The 20,947-nt window shown below is 36.7% G+C and overlaps 1 long non-coding RNA gene across 1 annotated transcript in view; it reads right to left on the reverse strand.

The window, feature by feature from the left end:
- Positions 1–5,019: 5,019 nt before the first annotated feature.
- Positions 5,020–20,947, reverse strand: part of LOC129033484 (uncharacterized) — a 322,758-nt gene continuing 306,830 nt past the window's right edge. The window contains exon 5 of the long non-coding RNA XR_008501589.1: positions 5,020–6,926. This is a non-coding gene — a long non-coding RNA (uncharacterized LOC129033484). The remainder of the gene's footprint in view (positions 6,927–20,947) is intronic.

Genomic DNA, 20,947 nt, shown 5'->3' on the forward strand with positions numbered 1-20,947 from the left:
GAAAACAGAATCTCTTTCTGCCTGTGAATTAAGTAAATTGATTAATTCATTAATTACGTATGATAACTCCATAGATAGCATAATTGTATCACTGGTTAACAAAACACAGCAAAAGAATCAAGCATGTTTTCAACATGGTCAAAAATTTAATTTACATTATTGGATCTCTCTCTTAGAATCCTAATTAAAGATCTCAGGCCCTGGCGCGGTGGCTCATGCCTGTAATCCCAACACTTTGGGAGGCTGAGGTGGGCGGATCACGAGGTCAGGAGATGAAGACCATCCTGGCCAATATGGTGAAACCCCATCTCTACTAAAAATACAAAAATTAGCCAGGCGTGGCAGTGCATGCCTGTAGTCCCAGCTACCCGGGAGGCCCAGGAGGTGGAAGCTGCAGTGAGCCGAGATCATGCCACTGCACTCCAGCCAGGGCAACAGAGTGAGACTCTGTCAAAAAAAAAAAAAAAAAAAAAATCAGAAGAGCTCTATATAGTCCAAATACAAACACATTACTGGAAGGAGAGTTGTATTACTTATAAAGTATGCTACAATTAACAACAATCCTCTTTTCTCCCAGAATTTCTTCTCAACAAGAAATAACCCATTCATTTGCTCATTAAACAAATGTTCCTGAGCATACAGGATACAGCAGTGAAAAAATTAGACAAAAATCTCATCCCTCATGGAGCACACATTTGAGCACTGTTCTGTTCATTATGGTAGCCGCTAGGCACATGTGACTTTTTACACTTTAAATTAATTGAAACTAAAAATTTGGCTCCTCACTGACTAGTTAAATTTCACATGATCAGTAACCATACATGGCTAGTGGTTGTCATATATATATGTATTTTTTTTGAGACGGAATCTTGCTCTGTCGCCAGGCTGGAGTGCAATGTCAATGCAACCTCTGCCTCCTGGGTTCAAGCGGTTCCCCTGCCTCAGCCTCCCAAGTAGCTGGAACTACAGGTGCCCATGCCCGGCTAATTTTTTTGTATTTTAGTAGAGACTGGGTTTCACCATGTTGGCCAGGATGGTCTCAATCTCCTGACCTCATGATCCACCCACCTCAGCCTCCCAAACTGCTGGGATTACAGGCGTGAGCCACCGTGCCTGGCCTAGTTATCATATTTGACAGCACAGAAGAACATTTTCAACATTGCAGGGAGTTCTCTCAAATAGCATTATTCTAGAAAGTGGAGATAGAGAACAAAAATTAATTAAGTAAAGAAGATACTTTTCGACTATGATAAAAACTCTGACAGAAACAAACAGGGAAATGTGATAGAGACCATTTGGGGACTGGGACAGACATGTCTAATGAGAACACATTTTAACTAAAACTTAAAAGAATTCAACTACACGAAAAGCTGTCAAAGCAAAGGATCAGCACGTGCAAAGGCTGCAAGGCATGAATGAACCAGATGTATTTGAGGAAAAGAAAAGGGGTCAATGTGAAATGTAAATGCAAAGAAGAAATAGAGTTGAGTACAGAATCTTTTGAAAATAGAGTTGAGTACAGAAACTTTTCAGAAATAGGCCCAGAAGCAGCAATGGAACAAGGTCTCAAGAAAAGACCTCTTTTATAATGGGAGAAAGAAGAACATGCTTGCATGCTTAGGAAGCTGATGCAGTAGACAGGGAAACAATGATGGATCTAGGAAAAAGAGGGTAAGATCTTAAGAAAGCAACATTATAGAGATACAGAGCATGAATAAAAAGGGTTGGTCTTCTATTGTACTAGAAAACAAAAGCAGAAAATGAGGGTGGAGATACAGATAGGTTTGCAGATTAAGTGGCTGGCTTGGAAGATAAGAGAGTTCCAGTAATGTTGCTTGTAGCTTCACAACAAAAATTTTTTAAAAAATTGTTGAAGCCACAGTTGTAAGATGCAATGAAGTAAGTCATTTTTCATCGCCTTGGGCTGAGAAGAAATCATTTCAGTGTCCTCTGAGGTCATTAGCTGAAGACTGTACCAGATAGGACTTTGGAGTTAGACCTGGTATCAAATCTTGGCTCCATCAGTTGGGACATATGTGCCTTTGAGCAAATTATTTAAATTATCTTAGCCTCTGCCTCTTCATATGTAAAATTGCAATTATCACATATTTAGCCCATTAAGGTTCTGGATAATATGTAAGAAGCAATATACATATAAAGCACATCTGAAAAGACAAGCAAAGAAAATATAAAAGCAGCAAACAGAGATTGAAGAACAAGAGGGGCACACTAGTATTAATGTCAAGGGAGGAGAGAATTTCAAGACTAGGAAGTGGTCCATAGACTCACATGATACAAAATAATGCAAGGAGATTCAAGCTGAGGGAAGGCTGCTGTACTTACTCATGAAAATGCCACGGATGATTTTCAACATAACAGTTTCTGTGAAAAGGTAGTCACCAAAATCAGAATGTATGGGCTTTTTATATAAGTAAGCTGTGAGGAAACAGGCAGATACTATAAAGTTTGAGTGGTAAGTAAGGAGAAATAGAGGCTATTGATAGTAATACAAGAGTAGAGTTGGAACAAGAGAAGGCCCTCTTTCGGTATGAAGGAAATGGAGCTATGCTTTAGGCAGATGAGAAGGAGTTATGCTAAGGGAGAGAAGATGCAGGAGAGAGTGCCCATGTTAACAAAGAGCAAAGTACCTCAAGGACTCCATAGAGGTGGGACTTTGGAAAAGCAAATGAATTTCTGTTCTTATAGACAGAAAAAAAGGAGAGGATGAAAGCTGAGGGAACCAGGTTGATACGACCTCCAAGTAGAGAAAAAATAAAGGAGTAGAATACCAAATGAAAACCAGAGTTACTAGGAAATCAGAAAAATGGAATGAACAGGTTTAAGAGCATCAGATTTGGGTAGACTGAGAAGTCTTCAAAATTAGGATTCACCTGTCTGGAAGATGGACTTTCCCAATAGCCTTTCCCTTCTTGGCTTCCAAGACACAAAAATGGCAACTTCTTTTTTTTTAATTAGTCTTTTTTCATGATCTGTTCTCAAATAGGTTCCATTATAGCAGATCTGGTCTCCCCTTCCTAGATTGCAAATGAGTTTCTGACCCATCATTACACGATGTCTTTCAGTTCATTCTGTCATCTGAGATTTCCTTAGATAGTCCCAAAACATTGAGTCACAAACTTGTAGCTACTCTTACAGTTGGCTAATCAAATGTACTGTGAGCGGAACTTATTCATTGAATTATTAATAGAAAATCTTAGTCTGTTGCTTCTATGAAGATCACTAACAGGACATAGCTAAAAATCAACCAATTCACAGATTGATGTAACAGGTGCTCATATTGGAATGAACTGCTCATCAGAGTTCTCATCTTATTCTCTCTCTCTCTCTCTCTCTCTCCATTGTCTGTACCCCACAGAAGGCCTGAGCTGTACAATGGAAATGATCGTAAGACAAGTTCTCTCCACCATGGCCTCCGAACACATATACCATTTCATTAATCAGCTGGTATTCCCAAAACCTCCAGGTTGTAAAAGGAGTCTATTTATGAAATATCTGGCTACGGCGTATAATAAACAATGCCAGAGTGAACTGAAAACAGACTAATTTAATAAGCAATTCCTTTCCCCTACACTATTTAAATTTACATAATCAACTGGCTATAATATTTAGCATACTTTTAATGTTTCTCATTTGTTTACACTACGATTCCGTGCTTCAGACTTCTCCATTCACCAAAATATTGATTGGTCTACTAAGGGTACAGAACAGCAAATATTCCACTGGTAATCATTACGTGAATATGGAGGAAGTGAGAAGTGGAGCTACTGTATTTTTCTTGTTAATTACAAACCTAATATTCTATTAAAATGTATGAGATGACAAAATCTCAACAAACTCTTTAAAGCTATTACTAGCAGATAAAGTATTCTACCAAAGTATTAATATTAGCATCATTAAAATAGTTTTATCAAGTGTGCATTTATCTCCAGATTGGAAACAATAGCAGCCTGAAGGCGAGAAATGCCCTTGAGTGTTGTGGTATGAAAACCAACAGCAGTTTTAGAGTCATATAAAATCTTCTTGCGGCTTCACAACTAAAGAAAAAAAAATCTTGAAGCCGCAGTTATAAGATGTAATAGAGTAAATGAGTCCATTTTTCATCACCTTGGGCTCTGAGAAGAAAACATGGCAGAGTTATATCGATAAGGGAAGAGCTCAGATATTAAAATACATTAACTTTACTTTAATTGATTTAAACAGATCCAGAGCTTTCTTAATGCACATGATGTTATTTCTGCATTAGTGGACAAAATAGATCTGTGTTAGATTGCAAAGCTCCATCTCTGTATCTCTGTCTGGTATGGAGAGAAAAACCTCTCCATTTCTTAATCTCTCTTAAAAAAAAACAAAACAACACAGGAAACCATGCATATTTATTAGCTCTAGCCAAATAATTTCTTTCTTTATCTTCTCCTTGAAATGTCTTTTGGTAACATCAATACAGTGTTCTCCTATAGCTCAGAAAGCTATAATCAGGGAACAATAACAATAGATAGCCAAAGTTTCTTCTATACACCATAAGAATAAAACCTTTACTTAGACCCCTCCAAATCTCTAACTGAAATAGTTTATCTCATCAGTTTCTTCCTCTCTATTATTCTCATTGTTTCTCTAGCACAGTTTGAAAAATGTCAGATGAATCACTGAAGGGTAGAACCAACTAGAAAGGCTCACCAGATATGACATCCAATCTCGCATTCACAGATGAGGAAACCGAAGCTCAAAGAAGGAAAGTGACATCACAGAACTTGTTTATGACAGAGTCCACTCTAAACTCTTGATCTCCTTTATGTTATTTGAAGCATTTGTATGGGGTCCCAGAGAAAAAGTGAAAAGTGTAAGTATAGGCTTCCATTTCAACTCACTCCTTTTAAATTCAGAAAATTTTAATTTTTGGTCAAAAATCTATAACAATCCCTTGTTCTGATGTGAGAAGAACGTGAGAAATGTGTAGATGTTTCTCTAGCAGTCACATTAAATGATGAAGCTTCCTCTTTGTTTTTTGGTTCATAGAAAGTATTTTCTTCTAGAGTCTCTGCAGACTGGAGTACTGCTTTTAATCTTGGGTTTACTGAAGCACCAGTCAGGGCCATAAAAAAGTTAGAAACTATGTTGATTCTCAGAAAGGTAAAGTCCAAGGTGATATAGAAATATGCTGCTACCACCCCCACTTTCAACATCCTACTACACATACAAGGATCAGCAAATGAAAGATTAATCCATGTTAGCACACTCTGCGGAAGCCAAAACTGTATTTCTTTAATAATCCTAAAACAAATGCTATTGAATGGACTGATTTAAGTGCTTTGTTTATTTTATGGAAATATTTCCGAAGAAAGCCCTTCTATGTGGTGCCATGAAAAGGCTTTTATAAAAGTATATGAATTATATGCTGAAGTTGAACCTATCATTGAGCAAGTACTTGCTGGATAAAATACCAATATACTATCACATAGATCTACTAATTTAGGTCAGTCCTGATCCTAGATTTCCAGCTGGGATCTGGAATTATTTAGCAATTATTTAGCTGAGCATAAATATTTAGAGACAGTTTTTGCTAACAAATCTTGCCTCTAGGAGCCAGGCCTATAACAATATTCTTGGCACTAGCTTTCCACACATAAATCAAGGATCTAACTTCACACCTTCTCTATTTCATTTTTACTATTTTGTGTAGTACCATCACTCCTTTTTAAATTTCTGGTCTCTTTTTGCAGTATCCTGTAGAACAGAAATCTGACTGACCTCATGGGGCCTGTAATGAGAGTCTGAAAAGTTGCTCAAGAGAAACAGGTTGAGTTCTTTTTGAATATTCCATTTTGGATTTGTAAAATTTGTGAGAGTTTGGGATTTTCCAGGCCTGGGATCTCACTTTTGTAAAATGTGCTCCTGTTAAGCATTCTCTCTCTTTGTTTTGTGTCTGTGCACACATGTGCACAAGTGTGTGTCCCTGATCCATGACATGGAAGGCTATGAAAAGCACTAGGATATTTCTCAACCTGCAGGAGATTCCCCTGCTTTGAATAACTGACCAACTGTTAATATGAAATCAAGTGTTCAAAGCAAGATATGCCCTTTGGTGGAGTGGGGTAGGTTTTCCTATATCATGTGGGTTTTGAGCACTATGACTCTTATTAACTTTTATCCTTTGAAAATGTAATTCCTCTTTGGAAATAAACAGTTTGCTGATTTTCCAACTCTCTGCTGAAATTTCATTGGGAGCATCATTGACAGTAGCACTCCAGCTGAGTTCTCTATATATGGTAAATAAATCATGTGAACAACAGTACCCAATTTCACATTAATTGTTTGGAAATCTCCACAACATCAAACATTTTGTTAAAAGTCTAGAAAGAAATAAGTGTGGCTCTTTTGTTGTTGTCATCGTTGTTTTGCTTCGGAGTGATTTGTTCTAAATACAGCTTAACAGGCAGATGACTGGTTTGTGACTAGAGTATCTTTTCTGAGATGAAAAAGCAATACAAATGCTTCCCAAAAGGATGCCAACCAGGCTCAGAGCAACACAGGGACTATGGAGTGGGTGCACCTGGGGAAATCCTTATCACAAATTGGATTGACAGGGAGGACTCAGTGCCTTTCCCAGCACACGTGCCTCTGAAAAGCTGAAAGGGAATCACAATGCTTTAAGAACGAGATCTGGGAATTGCCTAAATATGAGAGCTTCAAATTGCTCAGGCAGTAAGAGAATAAAAACATGAAATGCAAATATTGCAGGAATAAAGGGGGAGAAGATATGGCACAAAACTCATAATCATTGAGAAATGGGAGCAGAATCTGAAGCCATACTCTAGGATTGGTTTTAGAGAGATCGCTTATTCCTTATGAAGGGCATCCTTCACTTGCTTTCATCCCTCCTTTTCACAGCTGACTTCGGCACACCATGCCTGAACAGAAAGAGAAAATGAGGATTCCTTCAGAATTCCATTGAGCATGAAAGAGGAACATCTATTTAGACCTTTGTTGGTCAAGATCTTTCTCACTTGTGAGAAAAATTACTAGACTACAGAAATAGGTGAAAACCAAGTTATAGTTGTCTGCAAGAGTTGCTGTAAGGGTTAGAAATTAAGAGCTTTGATTTTTTATGTGATGCCCTCTTGGCTCTTCTAGAAAGTTAAGATGCCAATACCTCTATTACTACAAGGGATTAAATAGCATAAAGTAAGACAATGAACATTATTCCACAAAACTCACCCAGAAATGTGGAAATGTCATATTTCTATATGGTTCCTTAAACTCTACTTATATTTCCATTTAGAGTCTGCTTTGCAGGTAAGATCATGGCAAATTTTGCTTACATTTTTATTTTTATAAGATGGAATCCAAAATCCCTGTTGTAATGGGTTTCTGTCTAATCAATCATGCTCCCCAAAATAAAATAAATCATTTATTTTATTCTGATGAGCCCACTCATGTGAGTTATGAGCATGGGCATTGGCATTAAGGTATTGAGTTCCAAAGCTATATGAATCCTTAGACATTATTTCACATGAAGACTTCTGGATATAAGAACACGTGACCCCACTGAGGTAAAGGAACTGACTGAAAATCACAAAAGCAATTTTAAGCTGAAGGGCAGAAAGAGCAGCCTAGATTCTCCCAACATTACTTTTTTCACTCCATGCTCTCGGGATTGAGGCAGTCTTGAGATTTTGCATAGCTCAGTATCAATGGAAGCTTAAATGTTGGGGTATCAGGATGAAAGAAATCAATCCTGTTGACTCTTCTCAACAGAAAATCAGAGGAGCCTGTTCATAAAAAGAACAATGTGAGACTATGGAGTTTCCCCCAAAGTATTAGCTCCTATATTTTCTCTTCCTCCTCACTCTATAGAGCATATTAAATAGTCTTAGGAGGGGGCAAAATGTTCCTTTGACAGAGCTGTGGTTGATACATTTATGAGCACAAGAGAGCGGGAGGCAGGATAATGGAATCAGGAGGTTAAACTCTGCCCAGGACTTTTAGGAAGCATAGGCTGGCTCATTATCCTTTATTGAGACCTAGACTGTTGCTTTCTAGAATGGGAACAACTCTAACCCACTTTATTGCTGACTTGACTTCCTTTCTTTATAATAGTGTTTCCTATAAATACCACAGAACTCTTTCCAAGGGGCTCCTTCTGCACACAATGTACACAGTGCCTTCTGGGCTATCATGCTACATAGCAAAAAAGGAATATGCTATTCTTATTAAGAGTGAGGACTGCTACCCATTATACCTGAGTTGGCTCTTGAGTAAGTTGCTGAAGTTTTCTAAACCTCAGTTGCCTAATATGTAACATGGAGCTACTGGGATCTCCAAAGGTGATTAGGAATATTGAATGAGACAGTGTGTGTAGCATAATCTGAAAAATGCCTGTTTTATAATAAACTTGCAATAATGCTTGCTATTGGTATTATTATTATTATTAAAAGATGCTCAATAATATTTCTGGAATCATTTCATGACCAGACAGGGAACAACTGAAAGTGTTTTTCCTTAAAAGTTTAACCTGTGTTTCCACCCGTGGTTCTGTAAACATTTGAATATCCCCTAAGTTTCTAATGTTGTACATGCAGCTGGCCCTTAAGTAGATGGGCTCCTACCCTGGAATTGTCTTTTTACCAGAAGCTAAAAATGTAAAGGCTCAGATATGCTAGTGATCCCTGGAAGAGGAAAGCAAAAACAGTAATACTAATTAGTAGCTACCAGAGCTGTTCAGCATGGCAATAAGCTGTGAATTTATGGTTTTGTTAAGAGTCAGGATACATTTGAAATCTTTTATATAATATTAGATATGAAAATACACACCATCTGGACCTCTTGCTGGTAGCCTTGAAATGTCTACATCTCACAGGAATCAAACCCATTTTACCTGCTAGGGAATAAAACACCTGTTTCACATATTACCTCACACTGGGTGATGAACATTTCCACTATCTCCAGCCAGAAAGAAAAAAATGAAACTGTGGCTTCACATTGTTTAGTAGATTTTAAAAAGCTAGCAGGGCTGGGGGCTGTTTTACTGTCTTGTTGGAAGAAGGCTCTGCAAATTGCCCCTGTAACAACCCCTAATAATTTGGGGGAGTTCTCTGTAGCCCTGGTTACTATCAATAAAATGCATTTTCCTCTCATTATAAATCTGCTTATGAAAACACTTAGTGAGATGAGCCAACTGCATCTTGGCTGCTGGTTGCATCTTGTAATGGATGGTCCCAAAGCGGATAGAGGACTGTAATTCACTGGAGGAACTCTGCTGATGACATAAAATAGTTGAACAGTTTATGAATAGTCCTAGAATCTTGAAAGAGAATGAGGCTTTGCATTCTTTCCTAGGACATCTGTTGTTATTCTATAGATATCCTTCTGCAAACTTGGGGAAGTGGGGGCGGTGGCAGGGGAGCTTCCTTAGCATGTCTTTCCTTTTCACTTGCCATAAATCTTTTTGTTCTTCAGCTGAAACCAAACTGCCCTGGTAGGAAATTAGGTTGTTTTTTTTCTTCAACATAATCACACTACCATTATCTCTCTTGAAAAATGTCACAATAACCCCTTAATATTTTCAAATATCTAATCAATGTTAAACTTTCCAGTTGTCTCATGATTTTTAAAGTTTATTTGTTTGAGTCAGGATCCAAATAAGATCTGTACATTGCTATTTCCTTGCAATGTGTTGCCTGCCATTTATTCCTTGCGTAACTATTTGTCTTATAAAGGTTCCCATAGTCTGGATTTTGCCGATTGCATCCCTGTGGTGTCATTTAACATGTTCTTGTGTCCTCTGTATTTTTGTATATTAAGATAAGATATAGTATATACAGTATATACTGTAAGTTAAACACTTGATTGAATTCAGGTTAATTTCTTTGGCAAGAGAGTTTGATTGGCAGTATTTCCTCTCCTACCAGGAGGCATGTATTATCTGGCAGCTTGTGTTCTTGTCACATCAGCAGTCATTGATGATCAATATTGAGATTCATTAGTTCATTAATTGAAAAAGCATTGCTATTTTAGTCCTATCACACCTTCCCTGTGTATTAATTGTAATAAGAGGAAACTTTTTCCTGATCCACTCTTGGTTACTCAGTGAATAATTTCATATAGGAAAGAGAGACCAAATACATTATTTTTCTCTTTCTATATCAATTTCAAAATAGTGATGTGGGTTTCTAGCCTGCCCAAAATTACCTATTTTCTAAAGTATCATTATAAACTCATAGATTTAAACATATTTGAAATGTTCCAATCAATTGAAGTTTTATATATTTTTATGTTTTTTCTTGAAGAGGAGATTTTTTGACATGGCTCTAGTAAATTTTAGTAACTTCCTTACCATCTGCTACAAGATGTTCCATACTCATTTTGTACATATGCTGCCTCAAACCTGGAGTCGACAATTTGTTAAAGGTGTCCAGGCTCCTCTTAGCGGGAAATGGTATTTGTATACTATCATCTGGACACTAGGATGAATCATTGTTACTGGGTTGGTCAATGTTTCTAGACGTTTTCAGTGGAAAGAGCTCAATGATATATACCCATACTATTAAGTAGTGGTAGTGATGCTTTCAATTCTAATTCAAGACCACAGAACTCTTCAATCTCAAATGTGTATCTCCTCTTTCCCTTGCCAAGAATCCCAGTTCTCAACAATGACAACAACGATAGAATTGGAATATCCCATAATTATTTGGCTGCTTTATCACATGGTATACGCACAGCAAGGTCAGAATAGCAATACCTACCCTACCAATGATAATATGATTACTGAAAATAGTTTATGATTTTTAAATTTCTTTCTGTACGTAAGATACGTCACATTAGACATGTCAAAGTTCAGAGTTTTAATAGCAAATGGAATTGTTTCTCTCTGTTGTTATGCCACCAACTGTAAATGCATTAGGTCCATTTGTTTCTTTTTATTTCCTTTCTCTCTCTCTCTCTTTTTGAGACAGGGTCTCAGTCTGTCACCTAGGCTGGAATGCAGTGGTGCCATCTCAGCTCGATGAAAACTCTGCCTCCTGGGTTCAAGCCATCCTTCCACCTCAGCCTCCCGAGTAGCTGGAATCAAAGGCACACACCACCATGCCCAACTATTTTTTTTTAATTTTCTGTAGACACGGGGGGTTTACCATGTTGCACAGGCTGGTCTCAAACTCCTGAGCTCAAGCAATCCACGTGACTCAGCCTCCCAAAGTGCTGGGATTATAGGCATGAGCCACCACACATGGCCTCATCTTATTTTTCTTTCTAAAAGTTACTTTTTAAATTTTGTTTTTATTTTGTAATTGTGTAAAATATTTACATGATGTGAAAATCAAATCTACAAATAAGGCAAATTAAATAAAGTGTAGCATCTATTCCTATCCCCTAGTGTTGCCCTCTTCCCATAAACCATAGGTAATTTTTTAAATTACCTCCTCCAGAGATTATTATATAGTATTTTAAAAACCAAATTATGCCTTAACCATTCAGGAGCTTGTTTATTAAATATAAGTAGGTATATTTTATATCTGTCTCTATATAGATATATCTTAGATAAACAGTAGCTCGCTATATAAATTTTTATCCATTTTGCTTTTTTGACTTCAGGTACAACTTGAAAATCTCATAGTGGCATACAAAGGAATTTCTTGTTTCTTTTAATTGCATAATACCCCATTCTATGGCTATACTGTAGTTTATTCAATCAGTCTCCTATTGTTAACTGTTTGGGTTGATTTTGGACCTTTGTTATTAAAAATAGTTCTGTAATGAGTATCTTAGGGCACATATTTTTTCATAGTTTTATCAGGTATCTACCTGAACTAGATACCTAGAAATGGGATCACTGGGTCAAAGGGTAAATGGGCATTTACCCTTTGACCCAGCAATTTTTGCCAAATTCCCTTCCCGTAGATATCACACTATTTTGCACTCCCAGAGACAATATAAGAGAGTAAGGCCCTGTTTTCATGGCCAACATCTTCCTTGCTGGGTAGAGTAGCAATTGGTATTTTACCTTACTCCCTTTATTTCAGGAACAAGATATAAGGACAGTCATTTCTTTAAGTGACATTTGTGGAAAAAAATCTTTCAATATAGCAAAAATTGAAAGAGATTTATAATGATCTCTTGCTCTACTCCAGTTAGTCAAGAAGTAGGAGTATGAAACTTACACAAAAAAGCTATCAACTTATGAAAATGGTCACATTCCTTATTCCTTTAATATTTGTTGACTAAGTTATTTCTTCCTTTTAATTCTTTCTTCATGTGATTTTAAATGGTATGGCCTCCTCTGTGTCCCGCTAATCATCAGAATGAGTTAGCGTGTCTTCTTGTTTATCTATTTTATTTTATTTTACTGAGATGGAGTCTCGCTCTGTCGGCCGTGCTGGACTGCAGTGGCGCAACCTTGGCTCACTGCAAGCTCTGCCTCCCGGGTTCAGGCCATTCTGCTGCCTCAGCCTCCCGAGTAGCTGGGACTACAGGAGCCCGCCACTACACCAGGCTAATTTTTTGTATTTTTATTATTCATTTATTTATTTATTTTTTATTATACTTTAAGTTTTAGGGTACATGTGCACAATGTGCAGGTTAGTTACATATGTATACATGTGCCATGCTGGTGTGCTGCACCCATTAACTCGTCATTTAGCATTAGGTATATCTCCTAATGCTATCCCTCCCCCCTCCCCCCACTCCATAACAGTCCCCAGAGTGTGATGTTCCCCTTCCTGTGTCCATGTGTTCTCATTGTTCAATTCCCATCTATGAGTGAGAACATGCGGTGTTTGGTTTTTTGTCCTTGCGATAGTTTACTGAGAATGATGATTTCCAGTTTCATCCATGTCCCTACAAAGGACATGAACTCATCATTTTTTATGGCTGCATAGTATTCCATGGTGTATATGTGCCACATTTTCTTAATCCAGTCTATCATTGTTGGACATTTGGGTTGGTTCCAAGTCTTTGCTATTGTGAATAGTGCCGCAATAAACATACGTGTGCATGTGTCTTTATAGCAGCATGATTTATAGTCCTTTGGGTATATACCCAGTAATGGGATGGCTGGGTCAAATGGTATTTCTAGTTCTAGATCCCTGAGGAATCGCCACACTGACTTCCACAATGGTTGAACTAGTTTACAGTCCCACCAACAGTGTAAAAGTGTTCCTATTTCTCCACATCCTCCCAGCACCTGTTGTTTCCTGACTTTTTAATGATTGCCATTCTAACTGGTGTGAGATGGTATCTCATTGTGGTTTTGATTTGCATTTCTCTGATGGCCAGTGATGATGAGCATTTTTTCATGTGTCTTTTGCCTGCATAAATGTCTTCTTTTGAGAAGTGTCTGTTCATATCCTTTGCCCACTTTTTGATGGGGTTGTTTGTTTTTTTCTTATAAATTTGTTGGAGTTCATTGTAGATTCTGGATATTAGCCCTTTGTCAGATGAGTAGGTTGCGAAACTTTTCTCCCATTTTGTAGGTTGCCTGTTCACTCTGATGGTAGTTTCTTTTGCTGTGCAGAGGCTCTTTAGTTTAATTAGATCCCATTTGTGAATTTTGGCTTTTGTTGCCATTGCTTTTGGTGTTTTAGACATGAAGTCCTTGCCCATGCCTATGTCCTGAATGGTAATGCCTAGGTTTTCTTCTAGGGTTTTTATGGTTTTCGGTCTAACATTTAAGTCTTTAATCCATCTTGAATTAATTTTTGTATAAGGTGTAAGGAAGGGACCCAGTTTCAGCTTTCTACATATGGCTAGCCAGTTTTCCCAGCACCATTTATCAAATAGGGAATCCTTTCCCCATTGCTTGTTTTTCTCAGGTTTGTCAAAGATCAGATAGTTGTAGATATCAGAAATTATAACAAACTGTCTCTCAGACCACAGTGCAATCAAACCAGAACTCAGGATTAAGAAACTCACTCAAAACCGCTCAACTACACGGAAACTGAACAACCTGCTTCTGAATGACTACTGGGTACATAACGAAATGAAGGCAGAAATAAAGATGTTCTTTGAAACCAACGAGAACAAAGACACAACATACCAGAATCTCTGGGACACATTCAAAGCAGTGTGTACAGGGAAATTTATAGCACTAAATGCCCACAAGAGAAAGCAGGAAAGATCCAAAATTGACACCCTAACATCACAATTAAAAGAACTAGAAAAGCAAGAGTGAACACATTCAAAAGCTAGCAGAAGGCAAGAAATAACTAAAATCCGAGCAGAACTGAAGGAAATAGAGACACAAAAAACCCTTCAAAAAATTAATGAATCCAGGAGCTGGTTTTTTGAAAGGATCAACAAAATTGATAGACCGCTAGCAAGACTAATAAAGAAAAACAGAGAGAAGAATCAAATAGACGCAATAAAAAATGATAAAGGGGATATCACCACCGATCCCACAGAAATACAAACTACCATCAGAGAATACTACAAACACCTCTACGCAAATAAACTAGAAAATCTAGAAGAAATGGATAAATTCCTCGACACATACACTCTCCCAAGACTAAACCAGGAAGAAGTTGAATCTCTGAATAGACCAATAACAGGATCTGAAATTGTGGCAATAATCAATAGCTTACCAACCAAAAAGAGTCCAGGACGAGATGGATTCACAGCCGAATTCTACCAGAGGTACAAGGAGGAACTGGTACCATTCCTTCTGAAACTATTCCAATCAATAGAAAAAGAGGGAATCCTCCCTAACTCATTTTATGAGGCCAGCGTCATCCTGATACCAAAGCCAGGCAGAGACACAACCAAAAAAGAGAATTTTAGACCAATATCCTTCATTTTTTGTATTTTTAGTAGAGATGGGGTTTCACCGTGTTAGCCAGGATGGTCTCGATCTCCTGACCTCGTGATTGGCCCACCTTGGCCTCCCAAAGTGCTGGGATTACAGGCGTGAGCCACCGCACCCGGCCTATCTATTTTAAAACATTCTGGATTGAAAAAAATGATGCACCAGATTTATATCCTCAACTTACTACCCTCTATGGCAGTGCTACTCAAAGTGCACTCCATAGGCAGTGCCAGTCCACAACTTGTTTCCTACCACAGTGAGATAAGCACACAAATTAGAATAGGTATAGCAAAACTCTTAGAGTAATTTGACATCATGTGGACACCAAGAGCATGATCAGCAGACTTTACAAAGGTGTTGATCTATGATGGAACAGATATGTTTTAAAAATGGCCATTTGCCGCAGATAGTTTAAGTAGCACTGCTCTGTGGTCCCGTGTTTTCTTTCATCATTTTCCTGAGATCCTGAGCCAATAGTTCTGCCTCTTATGTGTTTGCAGAATCTCCTTTCATTTGACTTAATCTTCGAATACAATTTTCTCCATTGGTTTGGTTCAGGGCTTTCCAAAGTAGGCCGTGCTGTAGAGTTATACAGATGTTATTTATGTCTTCCCTGAGGAACTTCTCAGGGCCTTTTTATGCTAATGTGTATTACCAGTCTCTCTGAGATAATATCCCAGAGGTAGTTGACTATGGAAGTCTTGTTTATAAGTGTTTTATAGAATCAGGTTTGCAGAGGAGACACAGGGAAGTTCTGGTATAGGCTCATAATTTTCTTTCTACAAAAATGGCATCAAAATTGGATAGTTCTATCAAATCATCAGGCATGAAATAAAGGCAGGGCAAAAACAAACAAGCAAAAACCGTCCCAAGACTTTAGATCACCAGATATGTCTTAACCTCTAAAATTAACCTTTATTCCACGCTTTCAAAATATCTGATTATTTATTTGATGCTGAAAGATTAGTTAGAAACAAGGTCCTGTAAATTTTTTAATAGCTTGCTGTAATGTTTAATAATTTCTATTTTCTGGAAGTTCTCCTATGTGACTGCTGTAAATCTTATTGGCTTTATTACAATTGAAATTATCTTCTCTGTGTTTCTAAAGTACTTCAAGTTTCCTTTTCCATTTTTAATAATTCCAGAGCTAGAACTCTATACATTCAATCTTTTTCTCCCAAGAGCAGAATATTTCTATAGTAGCTTTCAATCCATGTGATAGAGACATAAGGGGCCTATGTTTTGGAAGCAAACACACCTGGGCACAGGAGTAGTGTAAGATGTCTAAGGAGACACTGATTAGTTCAAGCAGATTTTTGCCTTGATGAGTTGAAATTCTGTGATTGACCCTTATTCCCCATCTCTTTATCTCTAATTGTGTTGAGTTGTGTCCTATTCTCAAAATGAATTCCAGAGGCCAGTTCCCTCTTCTCTCAGTGAATTTTTTCAGTTAATATTTATTATTATTCTTCCTCATTACCAAAGACATATTCATTGCAGAAACTTAAGAAAATATAGAAAAGTAAATATTTAAAAACAAAAATAATCCCAAATACGATCACCTGACATAAAAAACATTCTGGCATCCCTCCATCTGATGCTTTCCCCAAGAATACATATTATCTGTATATGCAATAGGTATTCAATCTGTACAACATTGTATATCTATCACATATATGTATCAAAATATGATACATATATTAGATGACAAGTATAATAAAAATAGGTTTGTATATTGCAAATATCAGTTCTCATTACTATGTTTTATTTTATGAATCATTTTTAGTGACTGCATAGCTCATCATTTCATGGATTTGCCATACTTTCTTTACATTAACTGCTGTTTTGTAACACTCAGCATTAGGTTTTAAGCAAAAGGTAACACTTAATGTTATGTTCTATGATTCTCCATTTTGTTGTATATAGTGGGGGTAGATTTATTTTTATTTTTACTGTTGCATAATATCTATTGTGTTAATATACCAACATTTATTTATGTAATGTCCTCTCAATGGGCTTATAGGATGTTTCGATATTTTTGCTATTATTTTCTGGTGTATATTCAAGAATGTCTTTGTTATTCTGGGTCAAATGATATGTGCATATCCAATTTTATAGGACAATGACAAATTGTTTTCCCAAGTGGTTATATCAATTTATACTTCTATTAAAAGAATATGAGAATTCCTTTTCATCCAGATTCTGACCAATATTTGGTTTTACTAGACATTTTAATTTTTCATTCTGAGATATTTATAATGTTCATCAGCCTATTAAGGACTCTGAGAAGTTCTACAAAAGAAAGTTGTTTTATTTCATTTTATTCCAAATCTCCCAAATTCTTTGACGATGGAAGCCTTGTTTTGTAATTTACCCATGAAACCTATGCATCAGAGCCCACTTTTAGGAGCCCTGATCTGAACTGATGATGAAAACTAAATGAGGGTATGAAATTCGGTAAGCAGAAACTTCAAGCCCACAGTTGGAAAACTACTGGTTCAGTACAATCGTAGCCAAAGAAACAGGGTCATAGAATAATGCTTCTCAAAGGTACAAATTTATGGTTAAGAATCAGTACTTACCACCAAATCATTCACGAATCGATAATTTTGTGAAAGTCCACCAATGACATGTTTGAATGTTACCACTGTAGAAGTTTCTAAAAGCTGAGTTTCAGTTTCTGTACTGATCTCATTGTGAAACGGTGACACGCTTTCATGGACTGGCATCATCCATGGACCACACCTTAAGCAACACTAACATAAAGGATAGTACTTGAAGATGAAAATCTAATACATCATTTTATTTAATGGAGACTATTTAAAAATAAATAAATAAATAAATAAGGGTATGTCCCTTTCCTTGGTGATAGTGACTAGTTAATGCCTGAGTAAAAAGGCCAGGCTTGGGCATGGTGGCAGGCGCCTGTAATCCCAGCTACTCTGGAGGCTGAGGCAGGAGAATTGCTTGAACCTGGGAGGCAGAGCTTGCAGTGAGCCAAGATGGTGCCACTGCACTCCAGTCTGGGCGACAGAGCGAGATTCTGTCATAAAAAAAAAAAAAAGGCCAGGCTTTCTTGCCTCCATTAGGGATAACGTTGACGAGTGATGCCAGCTCCAGGGCTCCCTGTGGGATGGGCTGAGGCTTTTATTACAAACGACTTGAAGTTCACAAGTTCCAAAACAACTTTCCCTCCACCCAATTATGTTTGCTTCACTTCCTTATAGATCTTCATCTTGTCCATGAGAACATTTCCTAATAATTCTTCTGCAGGTAAGGCTCAATCTCAGTGCCTGTTTCCTGATTACCTTACCTAAGATGCCACATTTTTATATGCTTATGTGTCAGTTGTGTTTCCTTTTATAGGGTATTTCTGTTTATATTTTTCTCTATTTTTTAATTTATTGGGTTGTTTGATTTTTTCTTGTTGATTTGTGAAAGTTATTAATATGTTCTTTTTTAATTTTGTGGCAACTGTCTTTTTTCATTTTGTGTCTTGTCTTTTCGTTATCTTTATGGTGACTGTTGATGAGCAGGTAATCTTATTTTTATGGCAGTTTAATTTGTCAATCTTTTCTTACATAGTTTATTATTTTTGTGTTTTATTTAGGAAAGACTTCCATACTCTGAGATCAGAAATATATTCTCCATATTTACTTTAAAATGTTTTCTATTTTGTCTTTCACATAAATCTTTAATTTATAGGGAATTATATTTACAAGGACTGTTAGGTAAAGATTTTATTTACTTCTACAAGGATCTCATATCTATCCATATTGCTAAACTCTTATTTCTAATAAATATTTGGCAACTTTGGAAAATTTTTTTATATTAAAAATCACTTCCTCTTTGGAAAATGACAATTTTGTTTCTTTCTCTCTCTCATATTTTTTAAACCTTTTTTCTTGTTTTATTCCAATGGCTGAGAATTCAAATTCAGTCTTGAATATAAGTAGTAGGTAGTGGGCATTTCTTGCTCCTGCCTTCAGAGGATCATTCTCACCATTAAGAAAGATATTTGCTTTACCTTTTGGTGATAATTTTTACAGGCTAAAATACATGTTTATTTCTAAGGGAATTAAAAAAAAATCATTATCAAATGCCTAAATTCATCAGATGTCTATTTTGCCTATATCATGAAAATCATATGTATTTTTATTTAGTCTTCTTTAAAATGTTTTTTTTTTAATTATTTTTTAGAGATGGGGTCTTGCTGTGTTGCCCAGGCTGGTCTCAAACTCCTGAGCTGATGTGATCCTCCCACCTTGGCCTCCCAAAGTGTTAGGATTACAGGCCAGAGCCACAGCACCTGGCCTTATTTAATCTTTTAATAGTATAACTAATATTTACAAATTTTTCTAACACACTGTCCTTGTAGAAGTGTGATAAATCCAACTTAGTCATGACATATTATCTCTTTTATTTGCTTCCTGAATCATTTTGTCCGTAAGTTGTTTCAAAAGTTTGTATCTATGTTCATATATAATGGTGACTTCTCTTATACTCTCCATTGTCTGGCTTTAATACTAAAGTTTTATAACATTCATAAATTGAATTAGAAAATTTTTTTGTTTCCTATATTGTAGAAAGTTTTATGAAAGTTTAGAATGATTCGGGTTTTTTGAAAGTTTTGTAGAACTCACTTAAAAAGCCATCTAGGCCAGGCGCGGTGGCTCACGCCTGTAATCCCAGCACTTTGGGAGGCCGAGGCGGGCGGATCACAAGGTCAGGAGATCGAGACCTTCCTGGCTAACACGGTGAAACCCCGTCTCTACTAAAAATACAAAAAATTAGCCGGGCGTAGTGGCGGGCGCCTGTAGTCCCAGCTACTCGGGAGGCTGAGGCAGGAGAATGGCGTGAACCCGGGAAGCGGAGCTTGCAGTGAGCCAAGATCATACCACTGCACTCCAGGCTGGGGGACAGAGCGAGACTCCGTCTCAAAAAAAAAAAAAAAAAAAAAAATCCATCTGGATTTTTGTATTCTTTGTATTCTTTGTAGAAGGTTTTAAGCTACTAATTAATTTTTTTTAAAGCTTATAGAGTTATGCAAGCTTTGCAATTCTTGAGAAAGTTTAGTGTCTTTATTTATTCTTCTTTTCAATGGACCAACTTTTGGCTTTATGGTCCTTCTCTATTGTGTTCTCTTTTCTATTTTTTAATTTTTCTACTTTATTTCTTATCTTGTTGAAAATTTTTCTAACTTCTTAAGTTTGACATCTTCATTTCCAGCCTTTCTTTTTTTTCTTTTTAACATAAACATTTAATGTTACAGGTTTTGCTCTAGGTACCACTTTGGCCAAATTCTATGTTTTGATCTTAATATTTTCATTAATGTTTAGTTCTTGTGTATTGTTATATTCCATACAAGTTCATCTTTGGCCACTTATTTGAATTTATGTCATTTTGTTTCCAAATATATGTTTTTGTCTTTTGTTATTGACTTCTAATTCAATTGTATTTACAAAGAATGTGGTCTTTATAATAATGATTTTTTGAAATTAGTTTAAAAATGTATTTTGTAACCCAGTACATAGTGCTTCCATGTTTATTTGAAAAGAATGTGTTTTCTTTTTTGTAATATTCCATAAATGTCCTGTATCACAAGTTTCTTTTAAAGTTTCTTCTTTCAACTTTTGCCCTTGAAATAGTCTTGCTTTATTAAATTTTTGGCCATTTGGAAGAGGTATATTGAAATGTCTCACTATGATCATGGATATGTAATTTTCTCCCTGATTTCTACCAACTATTGATTTACTTATTTTGAGATATTTTAATGATGCATAGACATTTAGATTTTTATGTTTTTCTGGAAAATTTCCCCTTTTAGTCTAAGATTAGATTTCTTCCCTAACACAGCCCATATTCAATTATCATAGTGTCCTTTGTGGTAAGCAGAATTCCACAAATGTGCCCCAAGATTTCCTGTCCCCTTGCTATACCCACACTACATAATCCCTGGGACTATGATTTTGATGGCTTTTTCCCCATGGTTATGTTGTGGCACTGTTGACTTTAAGAAAGGGAGATGACTAGGGTGGGCATAAAAGGCTCACACGAGCCTTTACACAGAGAGTTTTTGCTGGCTAGGGGCAGAAACAGAAGCCAGAGAGATTTGACGCATGAAGAAAGATTGGA

The sequence above is a fragment of the Pongo pygmaeus genome, chromosome 2 (assembly GCF_028885625.2).
Source record: "Pongo pygmaeus isolate AG05252 chromosome 2, NHGRI_mPonPyg2-v2.0_pri, whole genome shotgun sequence".
NCBI classification, from domain to species: Eukaryota; Metazoa; Chordata; class Mammalia; order Primates; family Hominidae; genus Pongo; species Pongo pygmaeus.